This window comes from Artibeus jamaicensis, unplaced genomic scaffold (assembly GCF_021234435.1).
Source record: "Artibeus jamaicensis isolate MK-2021 breed Jamaican fruit bat unplaced genomic scaffold, CSHL_Jam_final contig_464, whole genome shotgun sequence".
Lineage (NCBI taxonomy): Eukaryota > Metazoa > Chordata > Mammalia > Chiroptera > Phyllostomidae > Artibeus > Artibeus jamaicensis.
In genome coordinates, this window is record NW_026521842.1 from 13,833,161 (window position 1) to 13,847,473 (window position 14,313).

General features: G+C 43.5%; 1 protein-coding gene across 2 annotated transcripts in view; it reads right to left on the minus strand.

Moving 5' to 3' along the window:
- AARS1 (alanyl-tRNA synthetase 1) overlaps positions 1-14,301 on the minus strand; it is a 70,332-nt gene extending 56,031 nt beyond the window's left edge. Inside the window, exons 1-2 of one of the 2 annotated variants that reach the window (XM_053666671.1) lie at positions 14,237-14,301; positions 13,018-13,136 (exon numbers count right to left, since the gene is read on the minus strand). The gene's annotated coding sequence lies outside the window, so the exon portion shown is untranslated. Of the gene's footprint in view, positions 1-13,017; positions 13,137-14,050; positions 14,178-14,236 lie in introns of those variants that run through there. The other variant, XM_053666672.1, reaches the window with a different exon arrangement.
- Between the last annotated feature and the right edge of the window lie 12 nt (positions 14,302-14,313).

Consider the following 14,313-nt stretch of genomic DNA (forward strand, 5'->3'; position numbering starts at 1 on the left):
CCTTATATTACTGTTCCATGTCAAAGTTGACACTCCGACATGAATAGCTGGGATGGATGCATACGCCAAGGGCCCTAGTCAGTTGCCAGAGGGGTGTTCATATTTCCTTTTTCCTGCTGGTAAACCAGAGGATGCTGGCTAACTACCCTATTTTCCCATGTATAATGTGTACTTTTTGCCCAAATTTTTGAGGGAAAAATGATGTACGTTTTCCATGGGTAGAAGAACTATATAAATGTTTTAATCTATAAAAATAGATATCTATATAAATGGTTTTAATTATTTTGTTTATGCTTAAGCATTAAAAGTAACTCTAGAAGCAGTAATGATATCTGTATGTTCAAAAATAAATGATAAAATGTCTTTATAATACAACAAATATCTAAATATAAATAAATAAATAATCAAAAATTTAAACTGAAAAATTTTTTTTCTTGAAAGTTTGGGCCAAAAACATGGGTGTACATTATACATGGCAAAATATGGTAATGTGAGTCCTTACATTCTACTTTTCTAGTCCTCCTAGGAATAAAAATAGGACTCAGAAAGGTATTCTCCCTCTGTTGTCCACAGCTCTTGTTTATTATGTAACTTGAAGGCCATTTCATTCAAAGTGCCATTGATATTTAGAAGGTAAAGATGTTTGAGGTTAAAGAAGATTCATAAAGGAGTGGAGTTTGCTTATCAGAGAAAAGTGGGATTTCAAGTGACAAGACGAGTACTTTAGGCAGACTGACCCTACCAAGGCTTCCCCAGGATAAACACAGTATACAGGAAGGGCAATAAGGTGAGCAGTCTAGCCGTGTGGACAGAGAAAAGACTTGTTAGGTAGAAAATGGAGATATGATTGAACGGGACTTGGATTTATCAGTAAATTATCATAGATTCTTAAAAGACAGGACGTGATTACAGCGTTTTTTAGGGTGTGGGGGTAGGAAAATTGGTCTAGCAGAGGTCTACAGGATATACTGGAGCTGGAAAAGGCTGGTGTTTGAGAAACCAGTGAGAAGATGATTCCATCAGCCCCACCACACAGCAAGTGCCAGAATGTCACTGGTTGTATTCAGAATGCAGAAGAAATGGACTAGAAGGATATTATAGGGGAAGAATGGCAGGCTTTTCAGAAAATCTATTTATTATAATTCCAAAGAGAATCTGTCACTCAATAGTTACATGTACTATACAAAATAATTCTGAGGAGAAACCCAAAGGGAAAGTTTGGAAAGAACAGGTGACGTCATGACTGAGCTTCCTACACAGCCTGTATGATGTGTAAGAGACTCACTCATTCAGCAGGAAGGGACTGGCTCTGCTCCTTCATCACCCACCCAAGTTGTAGATTTCAGGGACCCTCTTCAGTTTCTCCTGGTCCCAGATACAGATATCAGGTTCTTAGGAACCCCTGCAGTTTTACCTGACTTTGCTTTTCTGATTGAGAATAAATGTTCCCTATTCTGTTGATGGACTCAGACTGCAGCATTCCAAAAAACGATATAATGAAGGATAAGGAACCCGAGGGGCTAATGCTGGAAGGCTCCAGTACCCTAACTCTGAACCTGGGACAGGGCTTCCCTGGATTAGCTTCAAACACCTAGTAGGAGCCCTGGCTGGCTAGCTCAGTTAGAACATTGTTCCAAAGTTGTGGGTTTGATCCCTGGTCAGGGCACATAACAAGAAACAACCAGCCCTGGCTGGTGTGGCTTAGTAAATTGAGCACTGACCCACGAACCAAAGGGTCCCTGGTTCAATTCCCAGTCAAAGCACAGGCCTGGTTTCAGGCCAGGTCCCCAGTAGGGGGTGTGTGAGAGGCAACCACACATTGATGTTTCCTTATTTCCCCTCTCTCTAAAAATAAATAAATAAAATCTTAAAAAATTTTTAAAATAGAAACTACCAATGAATACATAAGGGAACAACAAAGCAATGTTTCTCAAATCAATTTTTTTTAAATTATTATTTTAAAAACCCATCTAGTGGGAAGTGAGCGGTGGTGGGGGTCTGCTTGGAGGCTGTTTGTCACCTGCCTACCTTACGCCCTCTCTCTCCAGCTCCTGCTGTTGGATACTTCTGCCCTGCCTTAGAAACTGTTCTGATATTAGCACTCAGCACAGCAAGAAGATTCTCCATAGTAGTTCTAATCACACAGTAATTCTAAAAGTAAAATGGGGTACAGGAGTAGGTGAAGGAAGGAATATTAAACAAAGCCTGACAGTGGTGGCTGATGGCATGTCAGCTGCCCCGCTGAGATACTTCAGCCCCTGCTTTATCAATATCTAACGGGCAGATGTGGTTGGACGGCAGACCTTTAGCCTTACTGCCCAGCACTACAGCCATTTCTTTTTCCCAGAGGAAATGGGTGGGTGGGTGTGGGGGTGGGGTGTTTAGATGGAACTCTCCTGAAAGCACTAGCACACATTTTGCGAGTGTTTACAACTGTTCTGTTGTATCCTCATCCATATGCTTCCAGTCCTTGGAATTCTCCAGTTGAAGAAGAGCCAAGCAGTCTTAGGTTCTATCCCTGAAAGCAAATGACTCCAAATTTAGACCTGAAAGGACATGAGTTAGTCCCTGGTCAGGTTGTGTGGCTGTGCGCTAGGTGTATTGTTATCTGGCCTGTGTTCCTCTCGGATGCCGACACCTAACTGCACAGAAGTCGTCCTAATGAACCAATGCCATTTGAGCCCAGCTTAAGCAACAACACAGCTTTCAGTATTTCAGGACCACTTTGTTATTTCTGGAGCAAGCAGGGCTGTGCGAGAGGGACAAGTTAAATACCATTCTATTTATCTGATTTCATAGCTAGCATCAATGAAGGGGACAACTTCAGAAAAAGCTGCAGTCATGAATCATGGCTCCTTTCTGGTTAACTCCCCCACTCTGTCCAGGGACCATTTCAAGTCTTGCCTCCAACTTCCAGCCCTGTTATCTCCCTCAATTTTAAGCAAGGAATTTCCCAAATCCAAGTACAATCAACACAAGGCAACAGCCTCAACCTTCCACCACCAGACCTACCTCCAAGCACAGCTCTCCCCTCTCCGTGTGTTACAAATGGGAGAAGTATCCCTACCGTCTACATTTCTCTACGTGCACCAAATCTCCTCTCCTGTGGCTTTTGAGGATTTGCTCCATCGACTCTCCCTCTCCTGTTTCCAACCTTTACCACCCCATTAGCTGATCCTCCCAGCCCCCAATTTTTCCAGTTTTTTTTTTATCGTGGTATATATAAAATTTACCATCTTAACCATTTTTAAGCATAAAGTTCTATGGTATTAAATACATTCAGAACATAGTACAACCATCACTACCATCCATCACCATAATTCTTCATCTTGTAAAAGGGAAACCGCACCCAAGAACAACTCTGTGACCTCCCCAGCCCCACATCAACAACCATCATTTTACTTTCTGTCTCTATTCCTAAGTACTTCCTATAAGTACTTGTGTGTGTGTGACTGTTTTATTTCACTTAACTGCAATTTCTTCAAGGTTCACCCATTAATTTTCTTAGTGTATTTTAACGTAGCTCCTACTTAAAATCCAAACCTCCCTCCCTCTCCAGCCTTACATTTCTCATCAATGTGGACTCCCAGTCAACATGGAGGCAGAGGTAGATACGTATTGCCTCCTCACACGACCAAAAGAACAACAAATATAAAAGATAAATAAATAAGCAGAACTGCCAGAAAACCAAACTGTGTGGAAATCCAACGACCAAGGAGTTAAAGCAGAAACATTCATTCAGACTGGTAGGAGGGGCACAGATGGGCAGCCGGAGAGGACGCAGGCAAGGTAGGGGCTGGCAGACTGGGCAGTCCCACCTTTGGGTGTGGATAAACTGGGAGAAACAAGTAGGGAGACCAACCAACCACACAACCCAGGGTTCCAGTACAAAAAATAAAGCCTCAAAACCTCTGGCTGTAAAAACCTGTGGGAATTGCAGCAGCAAGAGAAATTCCCAGCTTCACAGGAGAGTTTGTTGGAGAGACCCACAGGGTCCTAGAACGTACACAAACCTACCCACCTGGGAATCAGCACCGGAAGGGCCCAATTTGCTTGTGGGCAGCAGGAGAAGTGACAGAAGGCTGGCCTAGAGCCAAGCAAGTGGCATTGTTCCCTCTTTGTTCCCTCCTCCACATATAGCACCACAACACAGCAATGTGGGTTGCCTTGCCCTGGCGGATACCTAAGGGTCCCCCCCTTACAACGTAACAGGTGCACCAAGACAAAGAAATATGGCCCAAATGAAAGAACAGATCAAAACTTCAAAAATAGGGACTTCCGCCAAGATGGAGGTTTAGCTGGATGTGCCTGCCTCCTCTCACAACCAAGTTTAGGGACAACTAAATATTAGCATCACAAAACACAACCAGAACACGGAAAACTGAACTTTTTGGAAGTCCGCTAACAACAAATTCTTCAGCCTGACCGGTAAGGGGCGAAACCGGCGTCGGGTGAGGACTTACAAAGGAGGGCTCGGTCGGACTGGGCGCGCGAATCCAGTCGCACGGGTCCCAAACCCAGGATTGGACCTGGTGAGCCGCCGAGCAGCCCACGGGGGAGCGACACAGTGGGGAGGCGGTGGCAACGAGTTGACTGTGGTTGCCTGGTTAAGCGCGAGTGAGGGAGTGAGCGGTTGGACCGGCCCGGCGGTTGGACCGGCCGGGCGGCGGAAGCGGCACCGGCAGCGCGCCATTTCCCGCTCTGACCACGCCCCCACATACAGCGTCACAACCCAGCGACCTGGGACTCCAAGGCGCCGCTTGTCCCACTTAAAGGGCCAGAACAGACCAAAAATGTCGCAGGCAGAACTCAAAGCCCCAGAGATAAATCTAAATGACGAAGAAATAGCAAAACTCTCAGACGCACAGTTTAAAACACTGGTCATCACCTTCCTCACAGATTTGGTGGATTACAGCCACAAATTAGAGAAACATATGGAGGCTAAATTAAGGGAAATGAATGGAATTCCACACGAATCCCATAGAGATGAAAAGGAAACTGGGACTCAAATCAATGCAGTGGACCAGAAGAAAGCAAATAATGGACAAACAGAAAAGAGTCAAGGAGCAAGAATTCAAAGAAATGAGGAGAGTCTTAGGAACCTCCAGGACATCTTTAAACGCTCCAATATCCGAATTATAGGGGTACCAGAAGGGGGAAAGACACAACCACCAGTGGAAAAACTATTTGAACAAATAATAAAAGAAAATTTCCCCAATCTGGCAAAGGAAATAGACTTCCAAGAAATCCAAGAAGCCCAGAGAGTACCAAAAAAGTTGGACTCAAGAAGAAACACACCAAGGCATATTATAATTACATTAGCCAAAATTAAAATGAAGGAAAGAATCCTGGAAGCAGCAAGAGCTAAGGGGACAATCACCTACAAAGGAGTCCCCATCAGGCTGTCAGCAGATTTCTCAAAAGAGACCTTACAGGCAAGAAGGGGCTGGAAAGAAATATTCCAAGTCATGAAATCTAAAGACCTACAACCAAGACTGCTCTACCCAGCAAAACTCTCATTTAGAACGGAAGGACAGATAAGGTGCTTCTCAGATAAGACCAAATTCAAGGAGTTCATCATCACCAAGCCCTTATTATATGAAATGTTAAAGGGACTTATCTAAGAAAAAGAAGATAAAGAAACATGAACAGTGAAAGGACAACAAACTCACAGTTATTAACAACCACACCTAAAACGAAAGCAAACTAAAAAGGACAGCTAGAGCAGGAGTGGAAACATAGAAATGAAGATCTCAAGGAGGGTTAGCAACAGGGGAATGGGAGGAGGAGATGGGGGGAGAAGGTACAGAAAACAGGTAGCATAGACAGTAGATAGAAAATAGATGGGGGGGGCGAGAATAGTTTGGGAAATATAGAACCTAAAGGACTTGAGACACATGGACATAAACTAAAGGGGGGGAATGGTGGGGTTGGGGGGCAGGGTGGAGGGGAATGGAGGGGGAATAGAACAACTGTAACAGCATAATCAATTCAAAAAAATAAATAAATTTAAATTAAAAAAAAAAAAAACTTCAAAAATAGAACTAAGCGGTGAAGAGAAATAGCCAACCTATCAGATGCAGAGTTCAAAACACTGGTAATCAGGATACTCACAAAATAGAGGAAAGAGTGAAGACTATACAAAGTGAAATAAAGAAAAATATACAGGGAACCAACAGTGAAAGAGAGGAAACCAGGACTCAAATCAAAGGTTTGGACCAGAAGGAAGAAATAAACATTCAACCAAAACAGAATGAAGAAACAAGAATTCAAAAAAATAAGGAAAGCCCTGGCTGGTGTAGCTCAATGGATTGAGCACGGGCCTGTGAAACAGGGGGTAACTGATTCAATTCCCAATCGGGGCAGGTGCCTGGGTTGCAGGCCGGGTCCCAGTAGGGGATGCATGAGGGGACGCGTGAGGGGCAGCCACACATTGATGTTTCTCTCCCACTCTTTCTTCTTCCCTTCCCCTCTCTCTAAAAATAAATAAAATATTAAAAATGAAATAAATAAAAATAAGGAGAGGCTTAGGAACCTCCAGGACTTTGAATGTTCCACCATCCAAATCATAGGGGTGCCAGGAGAACAGGAAGAGCAAGAAATGAAAAACTTATTTGAAAAAATAATGAAGGAGAACTTCCCCAATCTGTCAAAGGAAATAGACTTCCAGGAAATCCAGGAAGCTCAGAGAGTCCCAAAGAAGTTGGACCCAAGGAAGCACACACCAAGGCACATCATTATTAAGTTACCCAAGATTAAAGATAAGGAGAGAATCTTCAAAGCAGCAAGAGAAAAGAAGACAGCTATCTACAAAGGAGTTTCCATAAGACTATTAGCTGACATCTCAAAAGAAACCTTGCAGGCAAGAAGAGGCTGGAAAGAAGTATTCAAAATCAGGAAAAGCAAGGACCTACAACCAAGACGATCCAGCAAGGCTATCATTTAGAATGGAAGGGCAGATAAAGTGCTTTCCAGATAAGGTCAAGTTAAAGGAGTTCACCATTACCAAGCCTTTATTATAGGAAATGTAAGAGGGGCTTATCTAAGAAAAAGAAGACCAAAAATATGAACAGTAAAATGACAACAAACTCACAACTATTAACAACTGAACCTAAAAAAACCCACAAAAACAAAAACAAAGCAAACAACTAGAACCGAAACAGAGTCACAGAAATAGAGGTCACATGCAGGGTGTGGGAAGTGGGTAGGGAGGGGAAAAATGGGGAAAAAGGTACAGTGAATAAGAAACTTAAATGGTAGGTACAAAATAGACAGGGGGAGGTTAAGAATAGCATAGGAAATGGAGAAGCCAAAAAACTTGTATGTACAAACCATGAACATTAACTAAGGGGGAGGAATGTTGGTTGGAATGGGGGTGCTAGGTAAAGGGGAATAAAGGGAGAAAAAAATGGGACAACTGTAATAGCTTAATCAATAAAATACACTTAAAAAAAACACATTTCTCCTCAATGATAAAAAACCTTGTAAAATTGCTTCTATGCACTGAGTCCCACTCCCCATCCCTCTGCAGTCTGACTTCTCCCCACTGCTCCTCAGAAACAGCTTTCATCAAGGACACCAACAACCGGTATGTTACTAATAAAAGAAAAAAAAAACACTTTATCATATTCGACTCCTTGGCAGCATTTAGTGTTATAGATATGCCCACCTCTACCCCCTTTTCTAGTGACTAGAATGACACACTACATCTACTGGTCTTCCTTCTCTCTGGCCACTTCTCAGTCTCCTGGGCAGGCTCCTCTATTCACTTCTTAAATGTGACTGTTCCTTACAGCTGTTTTGGGCCATTTCTTCCTCTTCCTCTCCTGTGGACAAGCTTGTTCATTCTTGCTGGCAACTCCTGACTCTATGCCAAGACCCAATTCTTGAGCTGCAGGGTTACAGAAACACTGCCCACGTGACACTTGCACTTAGGATGACTTTCAGGAATTCTGCACTGGACATATGTAAAACTGAACTCATCATCTGTTACCACCACCACAAACCACCAATCTAAAAACTCCATGCCCTGTTCTTGGCTCCTCCCCTAACTTTAGTTCACAAAATGGCGTTTCAACTGCCTATTGCTCGTCCCAGAAACCTGGATTCATCATGAGTCTTACTTACTGGCCCCCCCAACCAATAATCACCAACTCCTTTTGTATCTCCTATCTATTGCAGTATAACAAATCACCCCAAAACAGTGACTTAACATGACTTTTTCACAATTCTGAGGGTTGTCTGGGTGGCTCTGGTGGTCTCTCACAGCCTCACTCACACATCTAACCCCCCCCAGCTGACGTCTGGCCTTAGCCAAGAACATAACAGGATCCCTCCTCATGGTTGTTCATCTTTACAGCACGGTAGACAGTCTCCAGCTTCTGAGAGAGAGTGGAAGGTGCAAGTTCTCATGAAGCTTTGACTCACAACTTCCCAAATATACTTTTGTTACATTATTTTGGTCATAACAAAGCATAAGAGCAGCCCAGATATCCTGGATGGGGAAATAAACTTCATCTCCTGATGGGAGGAGCTATGAAGTATCTGGTCATTTTTTAAAACTTATTTTCGAGAGAGTGAGGGAGAAGTGGTGTGAGTTCCTTGCACTCGTTCACATAGAATGAATGATGCTGTGACAGAATCCACTTGATGGTTAGTGATCTGCTGACTGCTAACTCATTTACTGATTTGTACTCCCTAATTCAACAGCTGTTTATTGCATCCTTTCTATGGAGGAGGTGTTGGAAAGCCAACAGTGAGCAAGATAGGTAAGGTCTCTGCCCACGGAACTCATAGTTGAATGAAGATGAAATCACTGTGTGATTAGGCAGTAAGATGCAGTTCGAGCTGCTCAGCTTCTCAGCAAGATTTCAGGCCCCAACGGCCAGTCAGAAAGTACCCTGCAAAGGCTAATGCCTCCAATTATTGGCTGGCTTGCTGGCCTCAGCCAGTTGGGTGCCAGCTAGGCTCCTGACCCAGGGTCCTGGGTCTCAAAAAAGCCAGTCTCTTATTCTGCCCTCAGTTTTTGGTTTTGTTGCTCACTGCTTTCTCGAATTGGGTTACCCTGAATTCAAATACCATATTTGCCACTTACTAGGCCATATCATCTTGGAACTCAACTTCTCTGAACCTCAATTTCCCTACTTGTAAAATGGAGATTAACAGGAAAGCTGTGAGAATTAAATGGGGTAATTCAAGTAAACTGAAAATGCATTTAAAAATATTAACTCATGAGTTCCATGAGTTTTGACAACTATAACTGCCCAGTCTAACCCAATCCAACTCACCGGAGGAGGCCGCCTAGGAAAACACACCCTTCCCATGAGTGGGATTCTCACTGGCTTCAGGCTCGATGCCCCCCACCCCCACTGCTTTTTTCTGGAATATAAATGCTAGCTGAGGGGAAGAAGTGATATCCCTGGCAGAGCTACTCCAAACAGGCTGGGTGGTTTCACTGTCCCAGTTGGAGCCTCAGATGTACTAAACAAAGGCCAGTCAGTCTCCTTATGGGTAAAGGAAGTGAAATAATAAAAATAAATGTCAGTAAACAAATCCAGTGCAATCAAAAATCCCACCCTCAGTCCTGGCTGGTGGGGCTCATTGGATTGAGCGCCAGCCTGTGAACTGAAAGGGTCACTGGTTCGATTTCCAGTCAGCATACATGACTGGGTTGCAGGCCGGGTCCCCAGTTGGGGGCGTGCAAGAGACAATTGATCGACGTATCTCACGCACATTGATGTTTCTCTCCCTCTCTTTCCCTCATTCTAAAAATAAATACAATTTTAAAAATCCTACCATCAATTGTGATGAATTAGCTCTAGGAATCGGGTTTCAGTGGAAACAATGTAGGAATCACTGTCAAAGTGCCAGAGTAGCTGCACTTTGTAATGAAATGTCAATGGAGAGAGGCCAGTGGCCACCCAGACTTCAATTTCTGCTCTATAGCCCTCTGCCACAAAGAATTTACAATTGAGTCTTTTAGTGTTGCTGAAAGCTTTGCTGTGTAGACATCTGAGACAAACAGTAAGAGGTAAAGGCACCTCAAAACCTAGTTTTTTGTCTTTTTATTTTTTATTTTATTTTTAGAGAGAGGGGAAAGGAGAGGAGAGAGGGAAGGAAACATCGATGTGTGAGAGATCCTCTCGCCCACCTAAACTGGCGACCCGGCCCATCAGTCAGACATGGGCTTTGACTGGGAATTGAACTGGCAACCTTTCAGTCCACAGGCTGGTGCTCAGTCCACTAAGCCACACCAGCCAGGGCTAGTTTTGTCTTTTTCTAAAAAGGAATCACTTCAATAACAGGACAGAAGGAGCATTATTCCTCAGAAAGCCAATTAGCAGTCTCCCCCAGGGTTGCTGCCCAACATGGACTGAGACTACAGTGCTGTCTCCTAGCAGTAGCTCACTGTTGGTGAAGGTGCTAAGAATCAGACTAGTCCTTTGGGAAGGTAACATGGTACATGGCATTCTCATTACTGTAGCACAGTGTGTGCATGCTCTGTGTTTTAATGAGTGGTTAAGAGCTAAGAAAACATTCTTAGCCCACACTACCTTTTCTACAGTACAAATACATTAAATTTATTACTACCAGTGTTTTTTAAATTTTGACCTTTCATTATAATGTTTTGTTTCATTTTTACTTGACATATACATACAACGTAATGGTAGATATTAGGTGGGAAGTTCTATGAGTTTTGACAATTGTACACACATGTAACCACCACTCCAATTAAGATACAGAACATTTCATCACCTCTGAAAGTCCCCTCACGGGCGTCCAATTAGTCACACTCACTGCAGCCATCCCGAAGCAAACACTGTTCTGGTTTCTATCACTATAGTTTAGATATGCCTGTTTTGAATTTATATCAGTGAAATAATGTACCATGTACTCTTTTTGAGTCTGCATTCTTTCACTCAACATAATGTATGACATAGCAAATCACTCACTTGTGTTGTTGCATGTATCAATAGTTCATTCCCACTTCCGGCTAAGATGGAGGCATAGGTGGAAACACTATGCCTCCTCGCACAACCAAATTTAAGGACAACAAAGATTTAGAAACAAAAACACAACCGGGACAGAAAATTGAACTGTATGGAAGTCCAACAATGAACCATTCAGCCAGACGGTAAGAGGGGTGGAAATAGGGGCGGAGTCGGCGGAGGGCTGAGACAGGTCCTGGCAGGAAGAGGTGGTGGTTGGCAGACCCGGACACAGGGAGGAAACGAGCAAACCCGGTGAGGAGTGCAAGGTGGCTGGCTGACTGTGGACTCACATTCACTGGCTGATAAACCAGGCAAAAAATGGGCAGTGAGACAGACTGTGCCACCCAGGACCCCAGCACTGGGAAATAAAGCCTAAAAGCACCAACTGAAAACACTTGTGGGGATCGAGGTGCTGGGAGAGGCCCCCAGCCTCACAGGAGAGTTCACTGGAGAGACCCACAAAGTCCTAGAATGTACACAAGCCCACCCATCAAGGAACCAGCACCAGAAAGGCCCAATTTGCTTGTGGGAAGCAGCAGAGGGGACCAAAATCCGAGAGAGTGGGGAATAAGTGCCATTGCTTCCTCCCTGACCCCGCCCCCACATACAGCATCACAACCCAGCGAACTGGGTGGCCCCACACTGGTGAACACCTAAGGCTCCGCCCCTCAATGTAACAGGTGCAACCAGACCGAAAAATTATGGCTCAAACAGAAGAATAAATCAAAGCCCCAGAGCCAATACTTTTAAGCAACCAAGAGATAGCCAACCTATCAGATGCACAGTTCAAAACACTGGTGATCAGGATGCTCACAGAACTGGTTGATTTTGGCCACAAATTAGATGAAAAAATGAAGGCTACACTAAGTGAAATGAAGCAAAATGCAGAGGGAACCGATAGAAAGGAACCGATGGAAAGGAAACTGGGACTCAAACCCATGGAGTGGACCAGAAGGAAGAAAGAAACAACCAAACAGAAAAGAATGAAGAAACAAGAATTCAAAAAAATGAGGAGAGGCTTAGGAAGCTTCAGGACATCTTTAAACGTTCCAACATCCAAATTATAGGGCTACCAGAAGGGGAAGAGGAAGAGCAACAAGTGGAAAACTTATTTGAACAAATAATAAAGGAGAACTTCCCCAACCTGGCAAAGGAAATAGACTTCCAAGAAGTCCAAGAAGCTCAGAGTCCCAAAGAAGGTGGACCCAAGGAGGAACACACCAAAGCACATCATAATTATATTAGCCATAAAAATGAGAGAATTCTAGAAGCAGCAAGCGATAAGGGGACAGTCACCTACAAAGGAGTTCCCATCAGACTGTCAGCTGATTTCTCAAAAGAGACCTTACAGGCAAGAAGGGGCTGGAAGGAAGTATTCCAAGTCATGAAAGACAAGGACCTACATCCAAGATTGCTCTATCCAGCAAAGCTTTCATTTAGAATGGAAGGGCAAATAAAGTGCATCTCAGATAAGGCCAAGCTCAAGGAGTTCATCATCACCAAGCCCTTATTATATAAATGTTAAAGGGATTATCTAAGAAAAAGAAGATAAAAAATATGAACAGTGAAAGGACAGCAAACTCACAGTTATTGAGTGAGTACCAACCACACCTAAAACAAAAGCAAACTAAGTGACAGCTAGATCAGGATCGAAGCCACAGAATTGGAGATCACATGCAGGGTTAGCAACAGGGGAGTGGGAGGAGGAGAAGGGGGGAGAAGGTACAGAGAATAAGTAGCATAGATGGTAGGTGGAAAATAGACAGGGGGAGGGCAAGAGTAGTGTGGGAAATGTAGAAGCTAAAGGACTTATGACACATGGACATGAACTAAAGGAGGGGAATGTGGGGGAGAGGGGGTGTGCAGGATAGAGGGGAATGAAGGGGGGAAATGTGGCAACTGTAACAGCATAACCAATAAAATATATTTAAAAAATAGTTCATTCCTTTTCTTTTGCTCTGTAACTCAATGTTATTGAAAGGTATAGTTTACATATAATAAAATGACATTTTACATACAGGCATACCTCAAAGATATTGTGCGTTTGGCTCCAGACCTCCATAGTAAAGCGGTTATGGCAATAAAGTGAGTTGTAATCTTTCTGCTGGTGGAGGGTCATGCCTTCAATTTGTAAAAACCCAACATCTGTGAAGGACAGTAAAGTGAAGTGCAATAAAATGAGGTATACAGTTCTAGGAGTTTTAACAAATTCATACATCTAATCCAAATTTGAGACCTAGATCCTGACCAGTGTTGTTCAATTGTTTTGGGTGTTGTCCAGCGAGGCAAAAGGCTGCCCGTTCAATTCCCAGTTGGGGTGCATGCCTGGGTTGCAGTTTGAGTCCCTGGTCAGTGTGCGTGCTAGAGGCAACTGATCTGTGTTTCTCTTCCTTTCTTTCTCCCTCCCTTCTCCTCTCTCTGAAACTAAATGAGATCTTTTGAAAAAATAAAGTCATTGGTTATTAAAAATTAAAGAGTTCATATTCTAGGCCCTGGTTGGTGTGGCTCAGTGGATTGAGTGCTAACTGGCGAACCAAAGCATCAGTCACCTGCTGGATTCCCAGTCAGAGCACATGCCTAGGCTGCGGGCCAGGTCCCCAGTAGGATGTGCTCCCTTCCCCTCTCTCTAAAAATAAATACATAAAATCTTTTTTCTCAAAAGTTCATATTCTAGTGGGGAGAGACAAAAAGTAAATTGGCAACAAGTAAGATGATTTTTGACGGTGTGGAAATGCTCACTTAAGTATTATCAATTAATGCTAACATCAGAAAGGAGTTAAGACAATTTATGTGACAGCAACTTGGACTATTATGCCATTACATTGATTTTAAAATGACATTTACAAATAGCCGTTTAATAAAAAGGTCCAACTTTAAATCATATGTACATGTTGTTTAGGACTATGTAAAATACCTGTGCTATGATGGGTATGACTAAAAACTGGAATGACCCAGAAGAAAAAGACACCACGGTTGTATTTTATGGAGTGGGGGGATTATGAGGCGGGGGCGGAGAGGGAGATTTATGGGCTTTTCTGTTTCGTCGTTTTTTGTCTTACCCGTTAACGCGTTCTTAACAGTAGAAACTGCCTTCCTCTAGTATTCTCACAGCACTTTCCCTATGTACGCCTTTAGAGTTCAGAGATTCATAAACTTAGTGAGACGAGGCAAGTCTGAAAACGAAACCTCAACTATCTCACTGTGAAGCAGAGCACGGAGAGAACACACCAGAGGAAACTACCCACCTGCTTGCGCGTGACGAGAAGAGTCGCGGCCCGAGGCCGGCCCGGCGCGGAGTGATGACGCCTCGCGCCGTACGGAA